Source organism: Nipponia nippon, unplaced genomic scaffold (assembly GCF_047370975.1).
Source record: "Nipponia nippon isolate SJK-2023a ecotype South Korea unplaced genomic scaffold, ASM4737097v1 scaffold_8, whole genome shotgun sequence".
In the NCBI taxonomy this organism is placed as follows: domain Eukaryota; kingdom Metazoa; phylum Chordata; class Aves; order Pelecaniformes; family Threskiornithidae; genus Nipponia; species Nipponia nippon.
Window position 1 is genome coordinate 25,875,832 of NW_028262402.1, and position 26,778 is coordinate 25,902,609.

Below are 26,778 nucleotides of genomic sequence, written 5' to 3' on the forward strand. Positions count from 1 at the left end.
ATCTGCCGTCCGTCCACTGTGCCGTGTGTTTGCAGTTATAATGGCGGGGGAGTCTCTTAACATTTGGGGGTTTTGTCTTGTAAAAAGGGTAGAAAATGCAATCTCCCATTCCACCCCCCTAGTTTTACAGCCTCTGATCAACTTTTTGCACCCATGGCCTTTGATGAAGCAACTGCAGAAACGCGGGGGCATCCTTGTCCTTGGTAACACTTGAAAACTAAAATAATATTTTTTTAGCTCTAGAAGAAGTGGCCGCTCTTTCTTACACAATGACAGCAGCGGAAGCCAGAGTTCAGATGGGTGGGTATCAACTTCTCACTCTCACTTTCCTGTTTTGAAAGTCATTCTGGCCACACAGAACCCGGTCATTTTGTCTTCAACAGGCACAAAGCCGCAGACTGAGGGGGTGGTCGGTACGGCTGCAGTGTCAGAGAGGAACAAAGCTGGTTTTCCCCAAGCTTTTCCTCCTATGCCTTAGCAGTAGTCGTACTACTTTTCCTTCTCAGGTGCAAGTCCAAAGCCACCAGTGGCAGATTGCTGGGAATGACTAGTGGGCTTCGAATTCAACACTGGACAGAAAATAAAGGAAGGTAAATCTCGAGTGCGGTCTTGGATGTTTTCACTCAACTAGCTTGCCGAGACATCTGCATATGATGCTGACACGTGAGCTGCAGATTGCAGATTGTAACTATAGTGTAAAGGGCATCGAAACCAAGATAGCCCGAACACCGTTCGCAGTCTCTTTGCAGCAGCCGTTGGTGAAGAGCATGGACCAAAGCTAGCTGCACTGTAAGGGAGGCTGAGGGTACGCTGTGAAACTGTACCTTGGGGCACGGTCTTTCATCCTGCTGGTCCCATGTCCTCTGTCAGTCATCTCAAGTAAGGACACTTTAACAGTAGAGGTGATCAGCTGAAACAGACATAGCCCCGGAGCGGATTGGAGCTGTAGAGGGAAGAGAAAGCATGGGATTTAATTCCACCATCCGAAAGGAGCTCCCTGAGCTGGATTCTGTTCCCGCTTTATTTCGCTCAGCCCCAGAGAGCCAACGCCAACAAACAGGTCTGTTAGAACAGCAGGATTTGACTTCTGCATTAGGAGCCAGTTGCTAAAACGTACAATAAGCTGGCCGTAAAAGAAAACTGAAGCGCGATGGTGAGGAGAAATCGATAGCTCCAGTTGTATTAGAGCTGTTCCTTCGGATAGAGCTCCTGACCCTTAACAGTGCGAAGTTTTGCTCTAAAGAGAGCTTTATGGAAGAGTAAGATCAGATATGTACATAAATGCAGGCACACGTGCCAAAGACCAAGAGCTGTGAGGGTATTTGTTGATGAAGCAGCGTAGTGCCATTCCAGCTAAGAGGCCGTTTACTCGGGATGGTCGGTATGAGGAGCGTCTCAGCTTTGCATATGAGTTTGGTTTGTACGTGTGTCGCTAGGGAAGTCATAGGGTGTGTGGTTCCCCCAAGGCAGACCACAATCCACCCTTAAGCTCTCATTAGGTTTTTTGGTTAGATTTAGAGGTACTAAGGGCAGGTTTAGAGAATTTCAGAGACGGATAACAATTTCAGGGATCTATTTTGTGCTCTTTTTAAGAGGATCTTGGGAACCTACGGCGTGAATGCAAAACGCAGCCTCAGAGATGGCTTCAAGTTACGTTATGGCAGCCACTACCATCAGCTCGAGCTCTGTTAGGAAGTGAAGAAAGAGCGATGGCGATGACCGCCATTTTCAAAACGAAACAAAAAAGCCTAAGACAAATGGTGACAAGTGGATGTGCTCGATGCAAGAAAGGAGGAACTCAAGGCTGACGTATTCATTACTGAAAGGACTGGAGCTGTGAGTATCACTACTCAGACAGGTCTCAAAACGTTGCGGTAGGGTCTCAGTCTTTGAAGCCAAAGCAAAACTTTTTCCCCTGCTTTTTCACTGTCATTCTTTCAAATATCACCAGGAAGCAGTGAATAGCTTCCTTTTACGTGTGTGAGGTTACAGAAAATTGCCAGCATTTGGCCCTACGTGGTAGACTGTAATGGGCCCACCCCACACAAATGGCTCACCTCAGAGCTAGCACGGCCAGCTGCAAAAGACAAAGACATTGCACTTGTCTTGTAGAGCAAACTTCTGAAGACATTCAGCTTGCAATTCCCCTTGGGCATTCAGTCTTATTGTGGAGGCATAGGCGCATCCCTTACGGAGCAGGAGTTGTAACTGCCAACTGTCCTTCGACATTTTTGCAAGCATATATTTATTCATCGATACATCTGGGTAATGATAGGCAATAATGGTGTATTAACCAAGAAACAGTTAAATTGTCTTTATTTTCATTCTTATGCTCTAAAACCCCAGGGTGTTTATGCTGAGCTTGGTCTTGTTATGTGGTGCCTGCATTATTGCAACAGCTGCCTCTATAGCCATTTGCGTTTCGACATACAGTTCGAATTTGGAAAGTGGTTATTGGTCCAATCTATTAACCCTCACAGCCGTCCGACTGCATTTGATGAACGCCTTTTCCGTTGATTTTCCTGGGCACTGGACCCAGCCAGATCTTGCATAAATATAGCCCTTACTTTCAAGAGATCAGCTCCTTGGGTATGCTCAGCCACATCCACACACCTCCCTGGTGGTCTTACCACACTTCCTTGCAGAGCAATGCCAGCTCCTGGGGCAGGAAGTCGACTGCAGTACCTTGCTCCTTCACTGCTGTCCACAGAGCCGTTTCGGAAGCTCCACGTGCTCAGTCCTGCTCCAGACTGAGATCAGCAAAGAGCAACAGCCATTACTGAAAGCAAAACCCTCGTATCTTCCAGAATTAGATGCAGTTCTGGAAATCCAGCGGTAACTTGAATTTTAGATTCAAGATGAGTTTGCAACATCAGCTGTTACCAAAGCCTTCTTTTACTTGCGAAACGAACGTACTTGACCTGCAATTTAATGAAAGGTAAACCTGGAACTCCGTCCTCCTGCAATTCATTTTTGGATTAAAGCCAAAATTGAAAGAGCAGGCATGATAGGCCAGGCTGTGAAATCCATACTTATGAAAATCCTTCCAGATTTAATGGTTGTGACATTTATGTATGAAGAACTACTATGACACAAGTTTATACTGGCAATTTCTGTGTAAATTTTCCTTAACCTGTTTCATTTTGCTCCTCTTTCAAACCGTTTGTTTTTTTCTGTATTTTGTAGTAGTCTCAGAGCACGAATAAATGAGACTAACTCACTCTCTCTTACGAAGAGGAGACCTCCATACAGAGCTCCCACCTGGGAGCAACTCTTCTGCCAGCAGAGACGCTCTCACCTGGAAGCAGGGAAGCACTCTCTGCAGCCACAGTATGCATGCGCTGGTAGAGGCTGCAGGCAAAAAGACTTTTCCAAAATCCTGCAAAAGCTGCAAGTTTCCAAATCTGGGGCATGTTCTGCAACTGTCGTCGCAAGAAGTGTGCTTTGGCCTTACCTGGGTGGCTTGGGATAATGTTCCTGAAGGAATCCCCAGAGGGGGAATCCGGAGGAGGTTTCAGGGGAATTGAGGACCTGTTCACCCCAGCGCAACTGTTGGCAGAAGGAGTCTCTTTCTCCTAGGTTCCTGCACGTTTCTGATACTAGCGAATGCGGCGTTTCCTGTAGTAACACTTTTGTCACACGTTATTGCCGACTGTGCTCGTGGCAGATATAAGGATGAAGCAGAGTAATTTCTGCCCTTTGAAAGGAAGTCAGCAATGTGCTGCATCTCCGTATGCGCTCAGCATAGACAGAAAGGCAGGTACATCAATCCTGGTAAAGAGGTAGCTGCCTAAAGTCGTAAGGAGCACCGCAGAAACTCTCTCTTGTAAAGACCTCAGCAGAAACATTTGGTTCTCCATCTACTCTGAGAACTGACTGTACGGAGAAAGATTGACAGGAAAAACCTTTCTTGCTTCACATAACTTCCCCACTATATCTACAGCAGGAAAAGAACCTGTGCAGCGCTTTCTTCCAAAATTTTAAAATAGGTTCACAGGGCAGAAAAAGTTCTTGTTGTAATAGCTTTTACTAATTGTCGTGATACCAGAGGTAACACCACCATTTGATCAACCTGGCTACAGGAAGTCTCTTTTTGTTGGAAACAGAAGACGGTAAAATACAAGCTTAATTTCTAAGAGCAATAGCCCAATAGCTTACTGGTTTGTCTGCAGGCTGAAGCAACGCGTGCGAGGAAGCTGTGTGGCAGATACTTTGTTGTGTTGTTCTGTGAAGGCGGAGGGCACTGCTTGAGAAGTGGATGCCAAAACCTCTGAAGGTTGTTCAGCCATTTGAAAAGAAAAATCTGGCAGAGGAAGTAAAAATATAAACTAAATCAAAGGAAAAAAAAACAAGCCAAACTCTTAGAGGCAAACTCTAGAAAGGAAACAGCGGGATGCCTCCAGAGGTGAGCGGCTATTGATCCCAGAGGAAGAACTGAATAGTTGTCTTCCACTCTAAATCAGCCAAACCAAAAGCTACAGTAAACACATACAGACACCCTCCTCCAACATTTAGCATCACCGAACCATGTGACACCTGAAAAGTGAAAAGAGAAAAGGAGAGAACTGTGACCCCACATTTCTTTTAAACACACTTTCTTCTGATCCTAAGCCTGTTGGTTTGGTGAGTTTCCACAATGTTTTCTTGAACTGAAAAAGATAAAAACCCAAGATGGCTAAATACCTGGTCATAAGAAGCAGGTATTCAGTTTATTTAATTTTCCTGCTAAAACCACTTCTTTTACAGTTATTTCCTCCTTCAGATTTCACAGTCTGTTTTCTTGCGGCCTTCATTTCAAAATGATGGGAAGAGTGCGCTGCCTAATCCCTAAATGGCTGCCTCAGCCTTTGGACATTCAGGTTCCCAAATGGAGCACCCCTGAAGTGCCACAAAAATGCTTGGATTGTTTTCTGAAGACTGCACAAGCCTACTGTAATCATGCTTTTATCAGGAGATAACAGAAACTGAACGTTGCAAGCTCCCCATCATTTTTTTATTATTAAACACCCAGAAGAGACATCAGGCGAGAAAGAACACTCACCAGGTAGAGCAGAGCATAAGACATCATCAGTTACTGCAAACGTCAAAGAATCTAGGTTTCCGTTGCCTTCGTTAGTAACATTATGTTAGCAGCACGTCAGCACATTACTACTAGCTCCTGATCTCATCAAAGCAGGCCCTGCTGCTGCTGCTCAGGACCCAGGCCATTGCACAGTGTAGCTGCGGCCCCTCAGCATCTGCCTCTTCCGCCTCCAATAAACACCTTGGTGCTTTCCAGGGTGCGTGCGTTTCATGAGCAAAGCGCAACTCACCGTGGGGAATTCATAAGGAGTCAGAATGACACAGCTGCCAAACTCCAAAGAGGCATCCGACGGTGGGCCAGCAGGAGTGATGCCTGCCCAGTCTGCAGCCTCGGTGGCTGGCGTTTGACACAGATGCTGACCACAAGAGAGGAGCTGGGGCGAGCAGTGATGCTGCAGGGGCAGACCCGTGTGCTGGGGCGGCAGCGCTGCCGGGGCGAGCGCCATGGGCGAGGATGGCCAGCTGCGCCGTCCCCAGGCGATGGGTTCTGATGTCACCAAGGCATGACCTGAGACGTCCCTGAGCGACGGACTGTGATGTCACCTAGCAATGGATTGTGACCACGCACCCCTCCCTCTATATATTTGGGCGCCGAGTCTCAGCCAGCTGGCTCGTGGCCACGCTCCAGCTGAGCCAGTTGGCGAGGTGTGGAGTGTTGAGCGAGGCCTTTGGCACTGGTGTCGTGCTCGAGGAGTTGTTCGTTGCAGCTCTCAGTGCCCGACCCCAGAGCCGTCGGACGATTTTCTCCGGCCCTGCCAGGTTCAGGCAACCGGGGCAGCCAGGAGGTGCGCTTGCAGCAGCAGAGGTGAGCTGGGTGGGGAAACGTCACCCTGGGGAGCTGGGAGGGCTTCCTTCCTGAGGGACCTGGGCATTTCTTCCACCCCTGCCCAGGCCAGCCAACGCCTGTGGCCTCTCTTCCTTGTCTGGCGTGACACCCGCTGCTGCAGCGCTGGTGAGAGGGAGCAGCTTGACATCCCCAGCTCCCCCAGCCCAGCCCAGCACGGGGACAGCATGGCCAGGGAGCTGGAGGAGCGCTGTTCCACCTGCCTGGGCAGCTGGGAGGAGGCCAGCTTTCTGATGCCACGTCTCCACCGGTTCTGCTACCATGCATCCTGGGGTGGGCTGAGAGCAAGGCCGAGTGCCGCCCCTCCCGCCAGACAAGCTCCAGCACTTTGCACGTCTCTCTTGGCAGGCTAGAGCGTCGTGCGCTGAGGAAGCCATGGGGGAGAGAAGCTCTGCTGCAAGGGACGGCGGCATGAGCCAGCCACCCCGGGCAGGGCCGGCGGAGGCAGCAGCAGACTCCCAGTGCCCCATCTGCCTGGGAGACATCAAAAAGGCAGCCTATGTGGCCTACTGCATGCACTGCTTCTGCTTTGCCTGCATCCGACGGTGGGCCAGCAGGAGTGATACCTGCCCGGTCTGCAGGCAGCCGCTGGAGCAGCTGCTGCACTCGGTCAGAGGGGACGACAACTACGAGGAGTATGTGGTTGGCTTGCCCGCCCGCCTGCGCCGGAGGATGGCCATGGAGAGGGCCCGCAGCCGGTCCCCGCAGCAGCGCTACAACCTGCGCAGGCGGCCCACCAACGACCAGCCCTCAGCTGGCAGAAGGGAGCCTGCGGGGACCCACCGCGCACAGAGGCGGGGTGCAGCTCCGGGGCCCTCCGACGCCACCTCCCAGCAGGCTCCCGCACGCAGCGCTTCTCGGCAGCCAACCCCGCCGAGGCCATCTCGTGCGCCAAGACTGCCAAGTGCAGGCGAGCGCCCGGCTGGCCCTCCTGCTCCTCCGGACCCACGCAATGGCACGGGGTAGCTGTGGCCCCTCAGCATCTGCCTCTTCCACCTCCAATAAACACCTTGATGCTTTCCAGGGTGCGTGCGTTTCATGAGCAAGGCGCAACTCACCGCGGGGAATGCTTTCCAACACTGGTTCATCAGTGAGGGAAAGGCAAAGGGGAGAATTTCTCGGAGGGCACCATGATTTCATTGTAGCTGGCAAGTTCCTCCACCTTCCCTGACCACCTGCTGCAGGTAGCCTGTGCTAACTTGGTGTGTTAGAGCGTGGAGGCTCTTCCCCCAGGGCCCCCGACAGCTTGCCAGAGTGTGCCCCTCTCAGGCCCATCTCGCCCATCCCGCCTTGAGCCCTGGGCAGGTGTGGAAGAGATCGGGGCATCTCCTCCAGCTCTCCGTCCCTCCCTCCTTCCCTCCCTGCAGCCCACCTCCAAGGGGACGCAGAGATAGGGGCACATCCCAGCCCGCTCCTGCATCTCTCTGCCCTGCCCCAGGGCTGCGGCTGCCCTTTTCCCACCTGCATCTACCTGGGAGACATCAAGAAGGCAACCTACATGGCCTACTGCGTGCACTGCTTCTGCTTTGCCTGGGAGATCTGCGGCGGTGGGCCAGCAGGAGAGACGCCTGCTCAGTCTCCAGGCAGCCTTTCGAGCAGCTGCTGCACTCTGGCTGAGGGGACGACGACGACTACGAAGAGTAGGTGGTTGGCTTGCCCGCCTGCCTACGCAGGATGGCCATGGAGAGGGCCCACAGCTGGTCCCCGCAGACCGCCAACAACTGCCCCTTGGCTAGCAGAACCGGGCCTGCGGGGACCGACAGCACACGGAGGCGCAGCTCCAGGGCTCTTCAATGCCACCTCCCAGCAGGCTCCTGCACCCAGCGATTCTCAGGAGCCAGCATTGCCCAGCGCAGGAAAGAGCCCGGCTGCCCCTGCTGCTGCAATCGAAAGACAACCAAAGCAAGCAATTCGGCTCTTCTGGAGATGGCACCTTCTTAAACGAAACATCCATACTTAAACTACCATCTAGTAACACCGAAATTGTGAACTCCTCCAAAATACCTTGTGGCTGGCTCTCTCTTCCCACTTGTTTTAACACTGCAACGCACGTCACATCAGCCAGCTGGAAAAGTCATTGTACAGTCCTCCACAGAACAGTGGTAATGGCAACCATTTTCTCCTTCAGCACTGCCTCTTTTTAAGGTTGCTGAGAGTCTCTCTTCAAAGCAGCACAAAAGTAAAGCTCTGACCTTGCCAACTACCTTTAAATTTACCTCACGTGCAAGGAAACGGGAGAAGGTCTTTTCATTTGGTTGAACTCTTCTGAATAATGCTCCTCTTATAACCTCTCTCAGAAAGTTTATCCTTTTAGAGTTCCAGGTTGGACACAGACAGAACTCTGGAAGGAAAGAAAATAAACGTGGACGTGTTGGAAGATCCTGGTTTTGGAAGGGGTGGTTCCAGCCATTGGAGAAGACTCTACTGTCATAACCAAGACTTATTTTCCCCTAACCCTTAAAGCATTATCTCAAGGGCAACTCACTAGGACTGAATGCAAAGAGAAACGACAAAGCAGACTGTAGTCAGATAGCTTTGAGATGTCGAGACCGGCAGCACTTTGGTTTTACACTGCCAGCAAGCTTTGCCTGTCGTACTTCCATACAAGTAATTTTACATTTATCAACCTGTCAAAGCTGTCACGTTTTGAACGTTCAAAGCCAAGCAATAGATCATGTGCAGATTCATGGATCATCCCACGACAAATGAAAGGAACAGGCAATTAACAGGACATACTCAGGTAACACTACCCGATTTTATTCAAAGATGCAGGTGACTACAAAATAACTGATGGTCCACAAAAGAGGGCCGATGGGTCTCAGTTTCTCCCCTTTCAGACATCATGAAAGGCTAGGTAGAGTGAACGGAAGGCAAGTAGCAACACTTTCCTACACTGACGGACTCTTCAGTTACTCCAACCTCTTCACAGGGCATCAAGCACAAAGCATCAGCTTTGTGTCAGCCACTACCTACTAGCACTCATCCAAAACTGGGGCTGTGTTACACTAGGTCAGAACAAGCGCTGCTCCTCACATGGCTTTGCTCTACCTGCCACGATGTTCTCCTCTGCACAGTCGAGTCAGAGGCATGCTGAGCTGCTCGAACGCACCTCAGGAAGCCACTCTAGATCCAATAGTGTGCTTTGTTAAGCTGGCTAGCTAATAGCAGTCAGAGCAAGGTCTGTTTTGGACAAGACCCTGCACGGCCACCTAACGTATCAGATCCCACGAAAAGCACGGGGCCCCATCCCGCTTGCCAACTGCACTAGCTACACAAGGAATGAGGTGATGCCAGCACAGACGCAACTCCGCCTGCTGCACTCAGAACCTTTTTTTTCCTAAAGGTTTCTTCTCCTGGGTTCTGTCTTCTACTCTGGAATTCACTATTCATTCGAATATCCTTCTGGCCGCTTAAGATGTATTACTGCTGCAAAAATTACACCTAGAGTATTTTGCTTTCTCATTATAAAGTCAGTGCCCTTTCCTAAAATAATGCGCCTTTAGGCCGCAGTAGTAGTCTATAGTACTGCAGCAACACCAAGTTTTCAAAGAGTGCCATTGCAGACTTCATTATGGCAAACAGTCTCACTACAATGCCCCATGCCACGTTTTGCCTCTCCTTCTATTCCCTTCTTCCTTGAATTTATTCAAGTGCCATTAAAAATAATTGAAGGACTTCCCAAAGAAACCTTATGAGCAAGTTTATGTCACAACATGGTGGGGGAGCGGGAAGAAGTGCACCCCATCGTTTAACGACAAAATTAGGGAACTGTCCAGGATGCTGTCAAATCAGGACGGACCCCTGACTCTGCACACATGCTCAAACAGAGTCCAGGGCTACCTTAGCCATTAGTTGCTCTCTGGCGTAGAAAAGGTCAACCAGAGTGCAGAGTTCTGTTCTTAAAGCCTGTTTTATAGGCTACAAGAGACATTCATAAGGAGTCAGAATGACACAGCTGCCAAACTCCAAAGAGGCATCCGACGGTGGGCCAGCAGGAGTGATGCCTGCCCAGTCTGCAGCCTCGGTGGCTGGCGTTTGACACAGATGCTGACCACAAGAGAGGAGCTGGGGCGAGCAGTGATGCTGCAGGGGCAGACCCGTGTGCTGGGGCGGCAGCGCTGCCGGGGCGAGCGCCATGGGCGAGGATGGCCAGCTGCGCCGTCCCCAGGCGATGGGTTCTGATGTCACCAAGGCATGACCTGAGACGTCCCTGAGCGACGGACTGTGATGTCACCTAGCGATGGATTGTGACCACGCACCCCTCCCTCTATATATTTGGGCGCCGAGTCTCAGCCAGCTGGCTCGTGGCCACACTCCAGCTGAGCCAGTTGGCGAGGTGTGGAGTGTTGAGCGAGGCCTTTGGCACTGGTGTCGTGCTCGAGGAGTTGTTCGTTGCAGCTCTCAGTGCCCGACCCCAGAGCCGTTGGAGGATTTTCTCCAGCCCTGCCAGGTTCAGGCAACCGGGGCAGCCAGGAGGTGCGCTTGCAGCAGCAGAGGTGAGCTGGGTGGGGAAACGTCACCCTGGGGAGCTGGGAGGGCTTCCTTCCTGAGGGACCTGGGCATTTCTTCCACCCCTGCCCAGGCCAGCCAACGCCTGTGGCCTCTCTTCCTTGTCTGGCGTGACACCCGCTGCTGCAGCGCTGGTGAGAGGGAGCAGCTTGACATCCCCAGCTCCCCCAGCCCAGCGCAGCACGGGGACAGCATGGCCAGGGAGCTGGAAGAGCGCTGTTCCACCTGCCTGGGCAGCTGGGAGGAGGCCAGCTTTCTGATGCCACGTCTCCACCGGTTCTGCTACCATGCATCCTGGCGTGGGCTGAGAGCAAGGCCGAGTGCCGCCCCTCCCGCCAGACAAGCTCCAGCACTTTGCACGTCTCTCTTGGCAGGCTAGAGCGTCGTGCGCTGAGGAAGCCATGGGGGAGAGAAGCTCTGCTGCAAGGGACGGCGGCATGAGCCAGCCACCCCGGGCAGGGCCAGCGGAGGCAGCAGCAGACTCCCAGTGCCCCATCTGCCTGGGAGACATCAAAAAGGCAGCCTATGTGGCCTACTGCATGCACTGCTTCTGCTTTGCCTGCATCCGACGGTGGGCCAGCAGGAGTGATGCCTGCCCGGTCTGCAGGCAGCCGCTGGAGCAGCTGCTGCACTCAGTGAGAGGGGACGACAACTACGAGGAGTATGTGGTTGGCTTGCCCGCCCGCCTGCGCCGGAGGATGGCCATGGAGAGGGCCCGCAGCCGGTCCCCGCAGCAGCGCTACAACCTGCGCAGGCGGCCCACCAACGACCAGCCCTCAGCTGGCAGAAGGGAGCCTGCAGGGACCCACCGCGCACAGAGGCGGGGTGCAGCTCCGGGGCCCTCCAACGCCACCTCCCAGCAGGCTCCCGCACGCAGCGCTTCTCGGCAGCCAACCCCGCCGAGGCCATCTCGCGCGCCAAGACTGCCAAGTGCAGGCGAGCGCCCGGCTGGCCCTCCTGCTCCTCCGGACCCACGCAATGGCACGGGGTAGCTGCGGCCCCTCAGCATCTGCCTCTTCCACCTCCAATAAACACCTTGATGCTTTCCAGGGTGCGTGCGTTTCATGAGCAAAGCGCAACTCACCGCGGGGAATGCTTTCCAACACTGGTTCATCAGTGAGGGAAAGGCAAAGGGGAGAATTTCTCGGAGGGCACCATGATTTCATTGTAGCTGGCAAGTTCCTCCACCTTCCCTGACCACCTGCTGCAGGTAGCCTGTGCTAACTTGGTGTGTTAGAGCGTGGAGGCTCTTCCCCCAGGGCCCCCGACAGCTTGCCAGAGTGTGCCCCTCTCAGGCCCATCTCGCCCATCCCGCCTTGAGCCCTGGGCAGGTGTGGAAGAGATCGGGGCATCTCCTCCAGCTCTCCGTCCCTCCCTCCTTCCCTCCCTGCAGCCCACCTCCACGGGGACGCAGAGATAGGGGCACATCCCAGCCCGCTCCTGCATCTCTCTGCCCTGCCCCAGGGCTGCGGCTGCCGTTTTCCCACCTGCATCTACCTGGGAGACATCAAGAAGGCAACCTACATGGCCTACTGCGTGCACTGCTTCTGCTTTGCCTGGGAGATCTGCGGCGGTGGGCCAGCAGGAGAGACGCCTGCTCAGTCTCCAGGCAGCCTTTCGAGCAGCTGCTGCACTCTGGCTGAGGGGACGACGACTACGAAGACTAGGCTGTTTTATAGGCTACAAGAGACATTCATAAGGATTAGGAATAGGCATTAGACAGAAGAACCCGTTATTCGTCATACTACCCCGTTTCTAGGATTGGCCTCATTTGTGAGGAGATGTGTATTAGAGACAAGAGAAACTAGGATCTGCCACCTCATCAAGGCCACTACATGCTATTGGGCAGCAACGAATGCTCCACCTGTTTGTGATTGGGGGAAAATCCTTGGAAGCAAAAGTTTACCTTCATCCACTGAAAGAACACCTACATGCAAGTCTGTAAGTAGAAATTCTATTCTAACACATGCGAGACGCATTGGAATTGCATCCTGGTGCTCCAAGGTTTAAGTGCTTGACAAAGCAACCCCAATGCTTTTAAATCGATGGGGTTTCTTTGCTTTGCTTTTGTTTCTATGCTTTTAATTCACTGCCAAACGGAAAATCATGTTAGAAAAACAACCAAGTCAGCAGCTTCCAGAATCAAGTCTCACTGCACAATTTCAGAAGGATGTCCCGTTAAGTACACTCGGATGTTTCTTTTCACTGTACTGACAGTAATTGTAAAACCTACCATGAGGACTGAAGCTAGTGCAGAGCTTAAAAGAACCCACCACAACACACAATACAACACGACACAAGCCTTGTCACACAGATTTGTCCCAGGAGTTGGCGGAGACCTAACATTGCCACCAGGGAGCAAAACCCCATCGTGGAAGTCATGGCTGGACTTTTATCAGCAGGTGACAGAACTATCTAGCCCCGAGCAGGATCATGGTGGTAAGATTTACCACATCTTTAATTCTGAATTCCTGTTATAATACACTACGCAGTCTCCTCACGCCTCTTGGAGATAGACAGATGCAAAAAGAAGCCACATCGAGTTCTGAAACATTTGGACATTCCTTTCATGCTTTCAGCTCAGACAACTTTTATTCTAAGTCCCATTATTTGACCACATTTCATTCCATGGTCTTTCTTTTAATGCAGTGTATGCTGAAGCATTATTTTACTGGATCTCTATACAAGGAGAAAGAATCCGTCACAAGGGAGAGAGAGCCCTTCATTTTTTTACTGTCCTCAGAAGTGGACGGCTTCACAGCAAGGTCTCCATGTCATCCTCCTGTCTCACCACACTCTGCAGAGAGGTTACTCCTACAGCTGCTGGGGTTTGTACAGCTATTGTCTTGTCTGCTTTATTTCAGGAGATTACGCATATCCCCGTCATATAGCAGATCTAACAAAAATGGAATTAACCGGAGTAATCCGCAGGAACTACTTGCAATAACTTCCAAATAACTGCCGATTTGCAAGAAGCTTAAAAAAACTTGTTAAGATGCTTCAGTAGAGAGCTCGTCAAACGTTGGACTGTTTAAACTTTTCAAAGTTTGAAAGATGTGGCAGCACTAAGTACACGAATCGCATCTCTGCTTCTGCCCGTGTTTACACTTAGGCAAGATTACTTATGCTGAGTTTTGTGCAGACGGTAATTTAGAATCGATAATACATATGCCTACATTTACACCTGCTGCATTTTTAAAATATGGTCCAGTATTGCCACTCTTTTTCGTTCTCAGGGCATTCAGTTCTGTTCTGCCTCTGCCAGACCGAAATTTCTACAGAGGCATGAGACGAAGATGGTGTGCTCATGCTGCGCAGAACCTGGCCATCCCAGGGAGCTTCAGGACTTTGGCACCAGCTGATCATGGCCAACAGCTCACCGCACGGTGGCCTCACGGGTCAGCACCTTAGTTCATACAAGTCCCAGACAGCTAACGGGACGCCAAGGGACAACAGAGGACGAGGTGAAGGTTTCTAAAAGCCTAGAGAATTTTCGAAAGAGAACGTGTTACTCAAAGCATTCGTAACTTTGAAACACTTCCAACAGTGAAGAAGTTGGATCACTCACCTGTACTTACAAAAGCCACAGCTGGAATTTACCCTCCCCTCCCATGCCCTCCCATCCCCTCCCCCTGTGTTTCTGACAGGTACATGACCTGTGGCATTGAGCTAGGCTCAAGCCACAAGCTTACTAAGCTAAATCCTGAAAATGGCCAGCTGCCTGGGTTTGCAGGTGCTCAGCGTCTCTGGACATGTCCAGCTGAAAACAGCAAGGGGTGACGGTTGCAGCTGTGCACATACACTCATCACAGGACAGCCCCTAGATGGGTACTTCCCAACCCCAAACACAATCCAGGCAGATTTCTGCTGGAGTACAGATGTAGTTCAAGTTTGAACTGAGGTGGAGGCTGAGGGCACATGGGGTTTAGGATAAAGAGCTTTTCACCAGATCCCCCGGATGGTGTGACACTGACTTCTCCCTTTTGCAGCTGCTTTTCAGTGGGCTTCTGCCTGGGAGCAGCCAGTCTGCTGGTCAGTGGTGGTGGTGCATCCTGACAGGCAGCCCTCTTCCTGACAGAGGGTCTTGTCAGGATTTTCTAGGCATGGAGGCTGACTTTGTGAATCTCTGCAGCTGGACACCCTTGGCAATGATCGTGATACTGCTCTAATGCTGACCACGACACACTGAACCCAAGAGTCAGAACATTTAGTTATGAATGACACGTTGTTAAGGGTTTTTTTCGTCCCCAGACCTAAGATAAGCCATCTGGTTGTGGAAAATAAATGCTGGACACTCTCTCCTTTGATATATTACGTCCTTTTAAGGCAACCCAGCAACAAAATTCCTTTACACAGATGTATTCTCAATGCATTACTGAAACAGGCTGGCAGACAGTTTTGGTGTTCCGTTGAGAGAGGGGAATAGTTAATTCCTAGCAGTACGACACGCTGGATTTTCAGGAGGACGTGCAAATCCTGACTTGGTGTGCATTAGTTTTTCCACCCACATATTTAGCTTCACAGACAACCCAGCATATGAACCAGACTTCCCCAAAAGGGTTTGTTTCCCTCTGGGTTTTCCTCTCTGCCAATTGTGCTCTTCTTGGAAATTCTCCAAAAGGCCACTTCCAGCTCAGAAATCAATTTGCTGCAGCTGCTGCAGTAAACTGAAACTCTTGTAGCTGCAAGTGGGTGCACCTGTGGGGATTCTCGTTGCGTGTGGCAAGCTTAGTCTTGCTGGAGGAAGGGCTGCAGAGGTAAGGAAGAAGGCAGGGGGTTTTATGAGAGCACGCAGCACAAACCTACTGGGTAGCAGGCTTATTTCCTTCAGATCTGGTGGACTTCTCTTCTTTAATACCTGTGGGTGTGTAGTGTATGAAGCAAGTGCTCAGCCTTTAAAGCTGCTTCTCTCTAGGCACACCTGAATACTGAAAACGCACGTATAAATGTGCACGCTGAAGCAGTGTTTTGTGTTCAGCTGTTTGGGTCTCTCTCTTCTAAATAACTTGGTGCTTCCTCAGAAAGGGAAGTGGTGAAGATGATCCATAGTGAAGATGACAAAGGATGGTTTTGTTGTGGAAGATGCTTGCTTTTGCTCCAAGTCCGATTTCTCTTTTTCACCCCCTCCCCTGCTTTTTTGTTTTCTGAACTGCAAGCACGGTAACCTTTGGAAAGTGCTTGGGATATAAGACAATCTGGAGTTAGAGATGTAGGAGCTGTAAGCAAATAATGATCTGTGTGTGGCTAGCACCATTAGTGGTAAATTGCTAAGGGAAAGATCGTGTGCCTTATAAGAGTAGCTGTTAGGGTAAAATAAGCACAGGGCACAGTGCACTCTGCGCTGGGTTAAAAACTGGCTGGACGGCCGGCCGAGCCCAGAGAGTGGCGGTGAATGGAGTCAAATCCAATTGGTGGCCGGTCACGAGTGGTGTTCCCCAGGGCTCAGTGTTGGGGCCGGTCCTGTTCGATATCTTCATTGATGATCTGGATGAGGGGATTGAGTGCACCCCAGTAAGTTTGCAGACGACACCAAGTTGGGTGGAAGCGTCGATCTGCTGGAGGGTAGGAAGGCCCTACAGAGGGACCTGAAGAGGCTGGATTGTTGGGCTGGGGCCAACTGTATGAGATTCAACAAGGCTAAGCGCCAGGTCCTGCACTTGGGTCACAACAACCCCATGCAACGCTACAGGCCTGGGGAGAAGTGCCTGGAGAGCTGCCTGGTGGAAAAGGACCTGGGGGTGTTGGTTGACAGCTGCCTGAACATGAGGCAACAGTGTCCTCAGGTGGCCAAGAGGGCCAATGGCATCTTGGCTTATATCAGCAATAGGGGGGCCAGCAGGACCAGGGAGGTGATAGTGCCCCTGTACTCAGCACTGGTGAGGCCGCACCTCAAATACCATGTTCAGTTTTGGGCCCCTCACTCCAAGAAGGACAGCGAGGTGCTGGAGCGTGCCCAAAGAAGGGCAAGGAGGCTGGTGAAGGGTGTAGAGAACAAGTCCTATGAGGAGTGGCTGAGGGAGCTGGGGTTGTTTAGTCTGGAGAAGAGGAGGCTGAGGGGAGACCTGAGTGCTCTCTACAACTACCTGAAAGGAGGCTGTAGCGAGGTGGGGTTCGGTCTCTTCTCCCAAGTAACAAGGGATAGGATGAGAGGAAACGGCCTCAAGCTGCGCCAGGGGAGGTTTAAGTTGTATATTAGGAAAAACTTCTTCACCGAAAGGGTAGTCAGGCATTGGAACAGGCTGCCCAGGGAGGTGGTTGAGCCTCCATCCCTGGAGGTATTTAAAAGACGGGTGGACGTGGTGCTTGAGGACATGGTTTAGTGGTGGACTTGGCAGTGCTAGGTTAACGGTTGGACACGATGATCTTAAGGGCCTTTTCCAACCTCACTGATTCTGTGATTCTGTGTAACTCATTGGCAGCTGGAAACGAATCCGTGAATTACACAGAGGCCTGTGAAGCTGCATTTCCACGCAGCTGCGAGTCGGGGCTGCCCGGGGCACAGAGGGGTGCAGGCACCCTGCCTGTCAGACAGGCAGCTCAGACAAGGAGCTGGGCAGCTGGACACTGCAGCAGCTTGGCAGGCTGTACCGGCACCTGCGGGAAACCAGGCAGGCAGCGTTGGCCATCTCTGCCTGCTACAGAGGTGCCCAGTGGAACTAGAAAGAGAAACTGAGGTCCCTTGAGCTCAGACAGAGAGCAGAAGGGAACTCCTCAGCAGAACGAAGGTGGAGGGCTTTTAAAATAAAAGCATCAGTGCAGACTCTTAGTTTTCAATGTCAGTCTCCGTAGAGGACCTGAAAAACCTGAAGGCAGTCAAAGAATTAGGACTAAGAGGAATATCTTGAATTCCCCCTGCTCTAATGGGGTTTTTGAGTGACTGAACCTGAGTCGTCTTTGAGAAATGCCAATTTGATTATATGAAGCACCGTAATGTTTCAGGGCATGTTTTGTTGTTGTCAAGAGCAAACAGAGATGGGCCAAGCACAGCCTCCTGTGTGAGGCCCTGCTCAGGAGGCTTTCCACTCTCAGCTCTTGCTGTGTTTTTACATAATAACAAAGTGGTGGTTTTGCTTCAGGTTATTCTCTCTAGAAGCCATGGTTAGGCAAACTGATCAGTCTTTAAACACCAAAGTTATGGTGGTCCTGTTGCGTCCTCTTAGCCTCTCACCAAACTCGCTCTTCTGAGGTAACTTCTGGCTTTAGAGCCGCTTCCCAGTCCTCCAAGCATCCTAAGATGAAGCTTTGCGGTTTCAGCCGACCTTCGCAACATCTAACTTCCGTAAGGGCGCTCTCGGCTCTCTTCCTTCTCTAGTCTAAACGGAATTCCTATGTCTCTGGTGCTGACACGTACTGTGTTATCAACTGGTTCACAAATAGCCTCTTCAGTGAGAATTAATGAAAAAGGTAAATACGGTGGCATTTCAAAGGAAGAAAGAAAGATATAACGAGGGCTCACTTGCGCGCCCTCTGGCCTGCTCAGCATCATCGCTTTCCTGACACACGCTTTCCGTGTGCCTACAGGATAAGTTCTTGTTACCTCTGATACCTGTTGTTCTCTTGCACCTTTTTGGTCTCTGGATGCTTGACGACATTTTCACCTTTGTCTTCCGTAGTTTGGCTTATTTTTCACTTTCTGCATTTAAGGCACCTTCTTTTCTTTCAGGCATTACAGACTGTACAATTAAGTCGGGTTTGCCTGTTATCGCACGTAACAGTGGGTGCACTGGAAATGCACGTAACGGGAAATTTCTTTCTCAGCCCTGGCACTGTTTCTTCGAGGAACCGCTGCTTCGCTTCCTTTCCCTCCCAGGGGATTTTTGCCTGCCAGTGCTCTGAGCTTATTCAAGCCTGGCAATTCTGTAACGTATCACTCTGCTGAAAGCAGGTGTCAGTGGTGGGCTGCCGTCTAATGCAAAAAAGAACAACTCCCCCCAGTGCTAATGTCAGCTTCACTGGAAAGGAAGCTCTTTTCCTCCCGTTGGATCTGTCAGCTAGTGTTTAGGCATAAAGCAGCACGCTGAGCGCTCTTCAGTGTGAAGAGGCTTTCAAATGTAACGCTGAAAACATGAGAGATGAATCACGGAGTGTATTGAAGGTGAAGAGTGAAGCTAACTAAGTAAGAGAGAATGGCAAATCTTCCATATTCAGTAGAATCTATAATTTCCTGTCTGACACTGCAAGAGACAGAGAAGGAATCCTCTGCCTCCCCTCTGCTCAGGAAATCACACTTTGGGAGAGTACGAGGAGAGTTGAGGCCCGTACCTTTACATCAGAGTAGGAGGGTCAACCTCTAGCAAATGCTCTTCTCCAGCAAATCAACTGTGCAGTCTTATGGTGTTTGGGGAACGCTACCCCCAAGGTAGTAGCAGGGCTTTTGATGGGTGCTCAATTAGTCTAAGGAAAAATACTTACGAGCTATACTTACTGATTTAAGTATCAGTTGTTTTAGCAGAGTAATCACCTTTCCTACCGTGGCAGCAGCTAAAGGCTGCAAATGACAGGGCATGGCTTATTGGATGCGGTCTTAGATTGCCTTAGCTGCTGAAGCCCTGAAATCTGTTTAAAGTATTGTTAAGAGAAAAAAGTTGTTAGCTGACACATATAAGCCCTAGCCTTGAAATTCATAGTAGCGATGACTTGAATGAGAGAAGCCAGAAATAAGGATTAGCGATAGAGACACAGCGAGAGCAAAGCAATCCTGATTCCTTGCTTGCTTACTTACTATTACTGGTGAAATAAAGACAGATATAGCTAATAATAGACTTGAACCACTAACTTTCCTACAAAAATATCTTTAGGGGACAATATCAAGTGCTGTTTACTGTCCATGTCCCAGGAACAGGGAGGAAAGGGTTGTGGCCCCCTTGAATAGTTGCCCATTGTACTGCACAGCTATGCCTGCAGGTGTACCTCCAGCCTTGCAAAGTTTGCTTTGGTTGGTTGTTGGCTTTTTATTTTTTTCCCCTCTTGCTTTTTAAAAGATTTGATTGAGGAAAATGACAGAGGGTAAGCTTTGGCAGCCATTGCAGTCAGTCTTACCAGCCCGGTCAAGACAAGGGGTGCATTCCCTCCCGCAGGACTCTGCGTGGCTGTTTCCTTTGGGTGGCCAGATGGTACCCCTCTGTATCACTCCTGTATCAGCCCTGCTCCCCGACATCTGGAAGGAGCTCTACATAATGGAAGTGACGGAATAGCTTACTTGAGGAACGATTTCTAGGTCACTGGTGTGTTCAGCAAAGGAAATCCGCAATGGGTTCCCTCCTCCTGGCACTGCACCCCTGACCTGCCTCGCCGTGGCCAGCCTTGGGACGAGAGACGAGGGCAGGACGGGGCTAGCCGGCGTCCCGTGGCCGCCCTCGGGCGATGTGAAGCCGCGGCCGCGGAGGAGCCCCCGGCCTCTCCCGACGCGGCGGCGGGAGCGGGGCGCACCGGCGCCAAGCGCCGCGGCCGGGGGCACCCTCGCCCCACCGCCCCGCGGGCGCCCGGCCCCGGCCCCGGCCTCGGCCCCGGCGGGCGGAGGGGGCGCCGGCGGGCGGCGGGGCCGCGGCGCGGGGGAGCCGCGGGCGGCCCCCAAAACCACCGTGTCCTTCCGGAGCGGCGGCGGCGGCCGCCACTTCCCCGGCGCGGCTCGGGCTCGGGCACGGGCGGCGGCGCCCTCCGGGGTGAGGCGCTCGGAAGCCGCGGAGGAAGCCGGCTGAGCGGCGAGCGCCGAGCGGGGGCCGCCGCCGCCGCCGTGTGGAGGAGGCTGAGCGGTGGGAGGGGCGGGGAGGGAGCAGCCGCCGCGGCGACAAGGTGCCAGCGGAGCGGAGCGGAGCGAAGGGGCCGCCGGTAGCGCTCCGCCGTCCTCGCCGCCGCCCTCCCGCCCGCAGAAGTTGGAGTCGGGAGCAGCGCGGGCGGCCGGGCCGCCGCGGCGGGGCAGGGAGCCGCGCCGGGAGTCGCCGCGCCGGGAGTCGCCGCGGGCGGGGCCGCCGCGGGCCGGGGGTCGCCTCCAGCGGCAGCGCGGTCGCGGAGAGCCTGGCTGAGCGTGGCGCTGGGGCTGGGGCTGGGCTTCCCCGCCGCCCCCTGGCTCCTCGCCCCCAAAGCGGCCGAGCTGAGCGAGAAGAAGCGGCGCGGCGCCAGGCTCTGCTCTTCCTAGGGGCGCTCGGCGGGGCCGCGGGCGGCCGGGGGCGCGGCGGCGCCGGGCGGGCAGCAGGCGCCGGCGGAGGCAGCGGCAGCGGCGGTGCTGGGCGGCCCGAGTTTGAGGAGCAGCCGCTGGGAGCTGCCTCCGGCGGCGGCGGAGGAGGGCACGGTCTCCGGCCCCGCCGGCGGCGGGGAAGGGGAGCCGGAGGAGGAGGAGGAAGGCGGCGAGAAGCGGAGCGGCCGGCCCGGCGGCAGCCGCAACGGGAGCGGGGAGTGGGGGCGCGCCGGGCTGCGCCAAGCCCCGCAACTTCCTCTCCGTGGGGGTGAGGACGGCGCAGAAGTCCCTGGGCAGCCGGGCGGTGGCGGCGCAGCGGCCGTGGGCGCCCTCGGGGCCGGGCCGCGTGGAGCTCTTCTCCAGCCAGGGCTCCGCCGCGCCCCCCGGGCTGCCCCCGCTGCCCGGCGTCGCCCTGCCCGGCGTGGACGCCTCCTCCCCGCCGCAGAAGAAGTCCTTCCTGATGATCAAGTACATGCACGCCCGCTACCTGGACAAGTACGAGTGGTTCATGCGGGCGGACGACGACGTCTCCATTCAAGGGGAGCGGGGCGCGCCCCTCCGCCGGCGGGAGGGAGGGAGGGAGGGAGGGCGGACGGGCGGGCGGGCGGGGAGCGGCGGCCCGGGGTCCCGCGGGGGGCGGGAGAGGCGGTTGCCGCTTCGAGCCCCCGGGCGCGGGGCGCCGTGGCGGCGCTGAGGTGGCGGTGGCAGCCCCGAGGTGCCCCCGCGGGGCCGGGCCGCCCCTGGGGAGGCCGGGCCGCGTCGGGGGGCTGAGGCGGCGGCTTGGAGGGCGGCGGGCGCGGTGAGCGGGCCCTGCGTGGGCGTGGGGTGCCGGGGCTGCGGCCCCCGCGCTTGGCGGCGGCGCGGCCGTCCGGGCGAGGCTCTGCCCCGGGCCGGCGGAGAGGGCCCGGCCCGGCGCGGCCCGGCGGGCGGCGGGGCTGGGCGTGGGCAGGGGAGCGGCGGGGCGGCGGCGGCCCCGCGGCCGGCCGCGCAGCCGAGGGGCGGCCGTGCCGCCTCGTCCCGCCGCCCCCGCGCAGGCGGCGGGCGGCAGCGGCAGCGGCGGGGAGCGCTGCCGGCTGCGTCCTGCTCCGGCCGGGCGGCCCCCGCCGCGGCTGCGGCTCAGCCCGAGGGCTTGGGCTCGGCGCTCGTGGGCAGCGGCGTTTTGGGCGCTGGCAGAAGCTCTCCGCTGGCTCGCTGACGCTTCGGCGGAGCAAACGCAGCCGCCGAAGGCTGCTTGTAAAGCTGCCGTTCTCCTCTGCAGCGTCTCTGGAAAGCGCTGGCCCCGTTTCCCTGCGAGCTCTGGAGCCCCGCGAGGCAAGGATGTTCTGCAGCCCGCGTGCTGTTGCGCTGCGCGCGTTGCTGCCGTTCCTCGCGCGGCGTCGTGCTCCTGGGGAAGAGCGAGCAGCTGGAGTTGGAAGCGCAGGCCCGGGCGGGGAGCGTGGTTGCTGGCGCTGTGGCGAGCGCTGCTGGAAGTTCACTGGAGGGGACGGTGTGCTTCCCTGGCTGTCACTGGGTTTTGTTGGAGTCGCCTCCCGGGCTGCTGCTCGTCAGCTGTCGTTCGTCTGCGACATGCTGGCACGCGTGCGGGTGCGTGCGTACGTCTAGACGTTGGGTGGCAGACGTCGGAGTTGTCGGTGGTTTCTCTGGGCTCATTTTGGAGTTGCAATGAAGCTGTCTTTAAGGGGTTCCAAGGTTGCGAGTTAGACCTGCCCAGAAGCCTTTAATTTCAAGTGAATATGACATGGCAGTTTCTTCAAAGAAGCGGGGCGGGGGGTTGAAGGAAAAGGGGGTAGGCATTGCGGCCCTGGAAATGCTCTGGAAGGGGCCGGAGTTTTCCCTTGTTGCCACAATTCCTCTGTAATCAAAGCTCTTGATCTGGGTTAGTTTCAGTTTGCTCTGGTCTCTTCCAAACTTCATCCTCTTGAAAGAGTACGGGGCGTTTTTCCTCCCCTGCCCTGCCCTCCCCTTCCTCCCCAGCCTGGAACTAGGTTGGCAAAGCGTCCTGCTTCCGAGCGAGTTTTAAACGGGCAAAGGAGGGCTTTCCCTCAGTATTGGTTGAGCAGAAGAAGGTTCACTGGTAGAATTAAGTTCTGGTCGTATTGTGGCTTTTGGCTGAATGCAAAGGTCATTGTAATGTTGATGAATAATGAAACGCAGAGGAGTCTGTGCAAGGTCGACTCGTGCAAGGGTATTTTCAGTTCGGTATAGGGGACTGCATTGGCAGTGATTTCCCGTGAGAGTCTCAGGTGCCCGTGAGGTTTTTAAGCACGCTTGCGGTACGGGCAGAGAGATGGCTGGCAGAGAAATGACAGTAATCTTTTCTCTTTTTCAGGTGAAAAACGGGAGGAGTTTCTTCGCTCACTGAAGAGCAGTAAAGCCCTGTATTTGGGAGAGACGGGTCTGGGTACTGTTGAAGAACTTGGAAAACTGGGGCTGGAGCCTGGAGAGAATTTCTGCCTGGGAGGGCCGGGAATGATCTCCAGCCGGGAGGTTCTGCGGAGGATGGTGCCACATATAGGTGAATGCCTTGGAGAAATGTACGCCACTGATGAGGACGTGGGGGTGGGCAGGCGTGTCCGAAGGTTTGGAGGAACTCAGTGTGTTTGGTGGTATGAGGCAAGTGAGGGTGTAAATTGCTGTTTGTGCTGTTTGTTTACAGAGTTGTACATCTTGCAACCTAAGTGGCTGTATCCGCAATCTCTCTCCGCCACAATTGTGTTTTAATGCGTGCATCCGAACGTAAACCGCAGAGTGTAAGGAAAAAAGAGAGGGAAGCATCCACGGCAGGTTGCTGCAAGCGTCTTTATTTCTGCTCGCGTCTTTCCGTTTGGAGTGGTGCCAATTCCTGCAGCCGTGTTGTCAGTATTGCTGTGCTCTAAGTTGCTAAAGCGTTACCGTGAGGGTTTCTACATCCAGTCCTTGAGAGGGTGCTGCTGTATTTGAGGTATGCTGTTCAGGTTGGGTCTTTTTAAGAGCTTGTTTTGGGGTAAGCATGCGGCATATCTGTTTGTTCTGCATTGCAGGTTCTTAAAATATGTTGTGGTGTTGGAAGAAGAATTGCCTGTATTTTCTTATTGACTCGGCTGTGTTTGAATGGAGTTCATTCCTGGCAAAAGCAAAACCAGGGAAACAGGGGCTGGTTTTTTTTATTTCTTGTACAGCAATGCGATTTGTTGTTACCCCGCCTCTGCCTACGATACCCTTTTAACAGTGTTTCTCGACGTGTAAGAGAGTGTTAAAATGCATGAAGGACGCACACAGCGTGACCCATCTCCCTACGCTGAAGTCGTCGTAGGAGCAAATGACTTCACTCCATTTTCTGGAGTAACAAAGCTGCGTTGCAGTAGCCAGAAAGTTTGTTTGCAGTGCCGTAACTGAAGTTCAGGCCTATTTCTCTGGAAATAGCGTGGTTAGTGGCAAGACTGTCTTTGTAGATCAAAACAGACTAAGCGTGCGCCTGCCCGAAAGGGCAAAGGGCGATGGCTAATACGAGGAATGTGATTTTAGTTATGTTGACCGGTTCTTTACTATTGATACGTGCTTGCCCTTGTGGCAGTCCCTCGTTAAGCAGGAAAAAAATCATGTAAATGGGCCACTGAAAGAGGGTATGCACTATTAATGACAAAAAGACAGGGAAGGGAATTAATTTGGTGGGTAAGTCTTTCTCTGAATGGCCGTGGGGCAAGGTGGCCATTTTAAGAATGGGTTTGGTAGGCTACAGTGCCTGTGAACAGGTGAACGAAAGTAAATGTTGAATAGTTGATGCTAACGAGGTGGAAATCTTTGAGGTGGCAATCTTATCCTTTCCTTCCCAATGGAGAGGTGCTTTTGGAGACTGTTCCAGTAAATGTTGTAAATGCCGATGGAAAAGAATCCACCCGCTGCACTGGTAGAGCAGGGAAGGCCTTTCTTGCGCAGCTGGGTATCAGTGTCGGAGTAGCGGTCCTTAATGAGACTTGCAAGCAGCGCGCTAGGTTGGCAGCTTAATCTTTTGCTCGGAGGTGTTTGGGCTGTGTGTGTACCAGGTCGTTTTCCAATCCGTAGGGGCATGTGATGGCTGCTGATCTGGATCAGACAGCAGAATTGCGGTTCTGCCTTGCCAGTTGTGCCTTGGAAGGGGTTTTGGTTCTGTGTTTGTGGTTTGTCTTCTTGGGAAGAAAACTGCCAATAGATGACATTATCACTGTGGTTCTAATTCATTTGGCTGTTGAACGTCAGGGAATTTGGGCTCCAGGCACTGAGCGCAAGTGGGCTCGAGCAGACGCCTAGGTTTACTTTCTTCCGTTTTGGAGACTGAGTTCTATGACTGCCCCGAAGGTCAGCTTTGCATGGTAGGATTGGGGCCGGGAAACGGCAACTTTTTGGAGAACAGGTGTGTTTTGATGGGATCTGGAATAGAGTGAGAGCAGTCTTGCCTGCCAGGTGCTCTTGAAGGCCCTCGGTCTATATGATAAAGAATGGGAAAAGAAGAAACGGTGTTAGGATTGCAATAGCAGCTGCTCATTTCTGAGCAGTATTTCCGTCTGTTAGAAGAATCTTTGACTCTGTTGCTGGTACAGGTGATGCTCCGGAAGAGGCAGCTGATTGAGACAGAGCTGCCTAGGATTCCATGGCAGCGTTAAATCCGTGTGGAAGGGAAGGAGCGAAATGGGGCGTCCGGAGAGAGAGAAGTTGCCTTCGTGCTTTGGCGCGGTTTGTGTTGTGTAGCTGGTTGTTTCAAACAGACTGGTACTGCACCTGAAGAGAGTGGCGTGTTGCGGGTTGGTAAAGGAGTCGTTGAGAAGGGTGACTTTTTTCCTCGGGCGCTGAAACTCTTGCTGTGTGCTTTTTCATTCCTGCCTTAGGTGAGCACCGCTGTTTGTGTGCTAGAAGGGGAATCAGACAGACATGCGCCAAACGGAGATTGGGGCCAGTGCTTTCTGCGTAGCCAGCTGCACTTGTGTCCTGAAGTCCTCTTGTCGTATGTACGTATTAAGCCGAGTCCTGTTGAGCTGCAAGATTTTTATGGACTTGGCGGCTTTTGGGAAGATGCGTGATTTGTGTTTAGGATGTGTTGCTGAAGACTAAGAGAAGCTGGAAACAGTTCCATTACCATTCATAGAAGCAGCAAAGCTCTAGAAGAGTTGAATCACTGTTGCATCTTTTTTTTTCATGAGTTTTCTTTTCTAAGAGCTGGAACGGAAAGTCTCTTTTTGGTGAGGATGAAAGCAATCCAAGTGTTCAAGAGAAGACCTGAAAGGCTTGATCTTTGCTGGGTGGCTCAGGTGGCGTGGGTAAGGCTGGCTGCCTGTCAGGGCTTATTCTGCTGCCGTTCAGAGTTAGCTAGTAAGCTGGGCTAGCTTATATGCGTGATATGCTTGCTGGCAAGGAGAGGGTTACAATGTGGATTCTTTTTCAGAGGTGTAGAAGCCTGTAATGAGCCACTCTGATTCTTGGGGCTTTCTAGAGTTTACTTCTCGTTGTGCCAGATGTGGAGCCAGGGCTAGAGGCTGGGTCTCCCAGGTACCAAATGACTTACGGCTGAGGGGATGAGTCTCCCTCTGTCTCTGCTGATGGAGCTCCTCCACTTTAAATAAAGAATTAGTCATGGGATTGCTGAGAGAGTGAATGTAATAGCAGGGTTTTTAGGGCCCGTGGGCGGAATGGAGGAGACAAACCCCTGCCCTCAGGCTGCAATGTGGCAGTTGCTCTAAGCGGACATAAATAGGGGCTTTCAGTGAAGGGTGGTTGCTCCTTTTGCTTGCTGTCCTGTTGTGCAGGACCTGTGCAGCCCTGGGGTGAGCTGGAGCAGGGGCGGGATCCCCTTGCAACCTGAACCTGACCCCAAGTTGTTTTCTTCAGCTGAGTGGGTCCCCAGGGCAAAGCTTTGCTGAGCAGGAGCATCAGAAGGTCAGGTTCAGCCAGGAATGAAGGGGCAGGAGAGTGTCAAACTGCCCTTCTTGGCAGCAGCTTGCGTTTGAATTGGCTGGAAGCCCCAGTTGGACTGCAGCCTAAAGCTCGTCCGATTCCTTGCAACGTGGGGAAGCGTCTGCTAGAAGCCGCTGTGTTTTGGATGGCTCATGTTCCTTCTACAGAAGATGCCTGCTTGTTCTGATGTATTTGCCAACTCTGTCTTCCTTGATCCTCCAGTTTTGATGATGCTGTAGGGATTAAGGTGTACTAAACCTGGCCA

General features: G+C 53.3%; 1 pseudogene across 1 annotated transcript; it reads left to right on the plus strand.

Annotated features, from left to right (window-relative positions):
- The first annotated feature begins 4,671 nt into the window (after positions 1-4,671).
- Positions 4,672-23,533, plus strand: LOC148050526 (chondroitin sulfate synthase 3-like; annotated as a pseudogene). The gene is made up of 4 exons (XR_015701055.1): positions 4,672-4,700; positions 6,508-6,720; positions 20,684-21,104; positions 22,939-23,533. The product of XR_015701055.1 is annotated as a chondroitin sulfate synthase 3-like (transcript).
- The last annotated feature ends 3,245 nt before the right edge of the window (positions 23,534-26,778 follow it).